This window comes from Octopus bimaculoides, chromosome 3, assembly GCF_046866305.1.
Source record: "Octopus bimaculoides isolate indiv1 chromosome 3, ASM4686630v1, whole genome shotgun sequence".
Taxonomy (NCBI): Eukaryota; Metazoa; Mollusca; class Cephalopoda; order Octopoda; family Octopodidae; genus Octopus; species Octopus bimaculoides.
In genome coordinates, this window is record NC_142930.1 from 26,917,138 (window position 1) to 26,923,137 (window position 6,000).

General features: G+C 36.7%; 1 protein-coding gene across 6 annotated transcripts in view; it reads right to left on the reverse strand.

Moving 5' to 3' along the window:
• Positions 1 to 6,000, reverse strand: part of LOC106867183 (galectin-4) — a 61,409-nt gene that overhangs the window by 53,312 nt on the left and 2,097 nt on the right. The window contains exon 1 of one of the 6 annotated variants that reach the window (XM_089348737.1): positions 3,800 to 4,311. The exons of 4 other annotated variants lie outside the window; for them this stretch is intronic. The gene's annotated coding sequence lies outside the window, so the exon portion shown is untranslated. Of the gene's footprint in view, positions 1 to 3,799; positions 4,312 to 6,000 lie in introns of those variants that run through there. One more of the 6 variants, XM_089348735.1, reaches the window with a different exon arrangement.

Here is a 6,000-nt window from a genome sequence, read left to right on the forward strand (position 1 = left end):
CAGTTGAGTTTGATGATAAGCTCCTTGAGGCATTACTTGAATAAAATCCTGCATTATCAGTTGAAGAATTGGCAATAAAGCTTAGTTAAAACCATACAACTGTTCATCGTCATCTTCAACAACTTGGAAAGGTTCCTAAACTTGGAAAATGGGTGCCTCATGAATTGCCCGAAAGCAACCGTAAATCCCTAGTTGACATCTGCTCTTCTCTCCATTCTCGTGAATTCATTTCACCCTTTTTGGATAAACTTGTGACTGGTGACGAAAAATGGATCATCTATCGAAATGTTAAACGTCGTAAACAGTGGTTTGGGAAAAGGGAAAAAGCTCAACCACAATCGAGAAGGGAACTTCATGAGAAAAAAGGTTCTCTATCTGGTGGGATTGAAAAGGAGTAATTCACTTTGAATTGTTACCACCTAATGCAACAATCAATGCTCAAGTCTACTGTCAGCAATTAGAGCGTTTGAACCAAGCTTTGAAGAAAAAAAGGCCCGCTTTAGTAAATCGAAAAAGAGTGATGTTTCATCAGGACAATGTGCGACCCCACACTGCAAAGATCACATCACAGAAGATCGAAGAGCTTGATTTGGAAAAAAATTCCTCATTTACCTTATTCTCTCGAGTTTGCTCCTTCACACTACCATTTGTTTCGTAGTTTACAGAATCATTTGGGGGACATAACTTTCGCAAGCCAGGAGGAGGTCGAAACTAACATTTCAGCGTTCTTCGCTTTGAAACCAAAGGAGTTTTACATTGATGAGATTAAAAAGCTTATAAATTGATGGAAGGAAATCCTAGATAATCAGAGAAAGTACATTGATGATTAAATTTCAATGAAATATAACATTTGATCACTTGTTTTCTTTATTCAAAATTTGGACAGAACTTATGGGATGACCTGATACTTTAATTTATCGACTTCATAGGGATGAAAGTCAAAGTTAGACCGAAGAGTCGGAAGACATACAGCAAGGCATTTTGTTCGAGTTCTTATATAGGCACAAAGCCACACACTTTTGGTGAGGAAGGAGAGATACTGACGATTATATTAATCCATCCACATCCACGAGTGGTTGATAGATACATTATTTTAGTACCAAAGAAGGATGAAATATCAACTTTGGCTGGAGTCGAACTCGGAATGTATGATAAAAGGACGAAACTAAATACTGCAAAGTTTAATGCTTCCTAATATAGATACAAGGACAATAACATCGAGGTTGTGTGAGTTAGTCGATCACGTCGACTCCTGTATCTGGACTAGTATTTTATTTTATCAGCTCCGAAAGGAGAACGTAAAAAGTCAAATCAAATATGGTGGAGGATTTTTTCCGACACCCTAACCATTCTGCCAATCCAGTCAGACATTATTTCTGCCAATTCACCACTCTCCTTGTGATGATGATAAATACTTGTGGGACAAGCAGAAATTCCACATTTTATAAATGCTCTTTGTTCTGTTTCGACGTATAAATTTGTTGATCTTTATAACATTGTTTCATTATGTTTACTACTTTCATTTCGCTCCATAGTTAAAGCGATTGAAAGCGTAGTGCTTGAACTTGCTTCATTATGCTAAAAATGTCCATTATATCTTTGATTTCATTCTATAAAGTTGTTGAAAGCGTAACACTCGAATACACGCCCTGACAAGTAAAATAATATAAACGGAAGTGCCCGTAGAAATTCAACGGCCCATTTTGTAGCATAGTGCCAGCAATGAACAATTTCCCTACTCAGTAGTAATATTCTGTCATTTCCTTCATAATCCTTTGATTAATTTCTAGGAAATCTTGAATATTCTCTTTGGTCTGGTTTTCGCTTCTTGCCTGTTTCTTCATTCTTGTTTGAAATAATATTCTTGCCTATCATCACCATTCATATTTTGCTTTCTCATTTGATTAACAGTTTTCATTCCCCACTACTTATTAGCTTTAGCTTCGTCGTTCGTCATCGTTTAACTCAGTTATTCGCATTAAATTCATTTCTTTTCTTCTGAGTTAATGCTTTTCGTTGTTCCAGATACTCTTGTATTTCTAATTCCTATTTCTTCTTTTAGCTCTTTTCCCAATCTTTTCCTGTATCTTCTTTGCCTTTCCAGCTTCAGGTCTTGTAGTTATACAAGAAATTTATATTATACTGATGAACAAAGGATTAATGATCATACAGCTCAAGTAAAAGAACCTCCTTCGATTTCAGCGATGAGTATTCCAAATGGTCGATCAACTGAACTACTTAACGCATTGAATTATATTGCATAAATGGCTCAGTATTCCATTTATATTTGTACTCATGACATATTCCTCAGACAGAATCCGAATGATAAATCTTTTTTTTTTTTTTTGTATTAGCACAACCCAGTTCGTCTACCCAGTTTAAAACACAAGGCTTGAATCAACCCGGGTCTGTGGTAAAAGGCTCTTGCCGAATATGCTGCGCCACGAAATCGAACACGAGATTTTTTGATTGCGAAGCGAACTTCTTAATTGCTTAGTTATGCCAGCGTTCACGATTCCACATTTATGACGATGTTCACCCCACTCACAACTGTATGATACACCTACAATCACGAAACCATTTATACAGTATCTATCGTAGAAACATCTCTGTTCCTATAATACTGACTTGTGCTTCCTTTGAAACGATACGTGACTATGTCACCACTCCTACCATACGGTCTCTTGACCTACTTTAAATAACCATAAAATCTTTCTCAAAACATATATCTTAAAAAAAAAGAAGGGAGAACGACACATTAGATTAGTCTTAGATATCGCTAAAAGCCTAAGATAGTTATAGTTGGAATGCCTTTGATTATAAGTTTGCTGGGTCGGAGTTAACCTAACACGGAAGAACTTACTGGACGTACTTTCTAGCCCAAATAATTTACCATTTCTTTCTCATTCATATTGCACTATCGCCAAATTTCTATTTCACATATTCATTTAACGCCTTTTATGTTGGACTGTCTGTGTCTGGAATAGCGACGTAGCCGGAGCTTGTGCCGCTCACGAAATTTTTTTTCCCACGAGAGTTTCGGACCCCAGTTATGAAGTCATTTGCATACAACCAATCAGAGCTCCACTATCAAACTAATTTATGAGCGCATAACAAGTGATGGGCGATAAGATAAAGTCACTTGAGTAAGGAATGACCATGCTTCTTTTCTCTTTTAATAATACTTCTTGTTCTTGTTTCAATCATGGCTGCTTCTGCGTAGTTATTTGTATTGTCGTTTACTTTCTAAAACATCACCCTCTACCCACATCTTTACCATATGGGGACCTAATAAAATCCGATAATAGGTATAGATGCAAATCTATCTAATTACTTGTCTCCTTGTAAAATCACTAACGTTTTCCAGCAATTTACACCGTCACAAAATAACAAATCAACTTCACAAAATTACAAACTAATATGGGAACTCACACCGTTACAGACTAAACTTCGACGTCTTTTAGGGGAACTATTATATTGTTTATATAAAAGATCTGGTTATTTCTAAGGCTTCCTCTGAATGTGTAACTATAGTGACTCCCATGGAATGTCTGCTCCTTTGTCCACTGCGACTAATACTAACGCGGAAGCCTCTCTACTCAGTCACTCAAAACTAGTAGAAATAATAGTCAACTCTGCCTCATATCATCACAATGCTGTCTTTAAAAAGAGAAAGGCACATTGGATAATGCGCTTCTAAATAAACTGTTCGAAAAAACAAAAAGACGAAGTATTACGGGCGAGTATTTATGCTCGACCCGGGGCTAAAAAAAAAAAAAAGCACGAATAGCTTGCTTACCAACTATATGGTTCCGGGTTCAGTCCCACTGCGTGACATCTTGGGCAAGTGTCTTCTACTATAGCATCGGGCCGACCAAAGCCTTGTGAGTGGATTAGGTAGATGGAAACTGTGTGTGTGTGTGTGTGTGTGTGTGTATGTTTGTGTGTCTGTGTTTATACACTGCACCATCGCTTGACAACCGATGCTGGTGTGTTTACGCCCCCCGTAACTTAGTGATTCGGCAAAGAGACCGATAAAGTACTAGGCTTACAAAAAATAAGTTCTGGGGTCAATTTGTTCGGCTAAAGGCTGTGGTCCAGCATGGCCGCAGTCAAATGACTGAAACAAAAGAGTAAAAGTATTAGGTTAAGGGTCTCCCATTCCCAGTGGTATTATAACATTAATGAAAGCGACACCAACATATGACTGGTGTATTGCATATGCTGTCAGAGTTTATAAAAGAAAGGTTCAATTAGTCCAGGGTCCAGGTAGCCAAAGAAAGTCCCATGAAAATCTGACAGGTCTACTTCCTGAAGAAAAAAAAAAGAAAATTGAAAAACCCCAAACTCACACATAGCTTACTTGAATTTATGGGGGACCCCCCCCCCAACTCCTGGATTCGAAAGTTGTCTGGTTTCCTCGGAGGCCCTACATGTCGGCAATGCAATTAAATATTCAAAGCCGGTTACGGAGGGATTTGAAGTTAGAACTATATATATATATATATATATATATATATAAAAAACAAAAAAAACTGGTACGAAGTTAGAATTCTGTAATGTACTTTTAGTCAGATGATCAGTCACTGCATCACCACGAAGTAATTAATGTACAGATGACACGTATTTGCACAAACAGTGCGGTGAAATCTGCAGCGCAAAATCTTTTCTGTCAATTTGGCATTTTAGGTTTTGTTGAACACGAAAAAGTTTAAAATAAATAAATGACTAAAACGTCTTATTTCCACTGAACATAGCTGCAACACAAATTCATTAGCATCACGAAATAAGAAAAAATTCTTCGGAGTGGATGAGAAATGTGTGAATAACGACACCATGTTTTAGATCTGCGCTTTCCATTTTTGGCCTTTTGGGGCCAAGTTTTGATAAATCTTAAGTATCACACTATCGTAGACAGTTTAATACTTAAAAAAAGTTGGAACTTGTGCCGCGAACCAATTTTGCACATCTGTTCCAGAATGTACTGAAAATCTTAATTTTTAAGCAATATTTCTTGCCTTAGTAGATCAGTCCGGTCACGAGCAGAAATATCCATCAATGGGTGATAATCTTGACTTCTTGATAAGAATAGCGGCATCTAGCATATCAGATAAGTTCGATTCCACCCATCAAAGACATCGAACATCGTACCGAGCAAAATAATAATAGGTGGTATTTATTTTCAGTTAGGTGGACAACGTCGAAAACTACCAGTATCAGTACAAGAAATACCGACAGCGCGGTTTGTTAACTGCAATACAGCCACCTGTGATCTCATAATTTGTATGAAACTATGAATAACTATAAGAGATTGATTTATAACATAGAAATAAGAATTTAGATTTATAAGGGATTATACATATGAAAGGTATTTTAGGGTTTAGATTTGATTTATAACAGAAAAATGAGAATTTAGATTTATAAGGGGTTGTACATATGAAAGGTATTTTAGGGTTATAAGTAAAATAGAAAAGATTCAGTGATTAGATATAGAGTTAAACATCGATTGCTATAATGCAATCGTAATTCTTTTTATATTCCTTAAATATATACCCTAATTACTGGAAACCCGCAGTAACTTGTACGGTTGCAATCAAATCCTTGGATTAACGAATGTTTACTGAATGTGGAATGCAGATGGGAAGAGAATCTTAGAGTACCAGTGTTGGTCCTTTCGGGTGTCATTTTTCTTTTTCTTTTTGGTGGGTGGGCTATTTTTGATGTGTATTATGTATTTTTCTGGGGTCAGGACGCAAATTTAAGAGATGCTGAAAGTTCGCTTGAATTCGGTATTTACAGCAGCAGCAGCAATATGAACCAGTGAGGATGCCCCTACATCAGTGATGGGTAAACTTTTTAGTGCCAATGCAAATTGCAAGTGCACAAGAGCCCGTCTGTACTGATAAAATTGCAAGAGCCCGTCTATACTGATAAAAATAATGAATCTCATTTTACAAATTCATAGATATGCAAATATATCAAATTACTGTTTTAATTTTT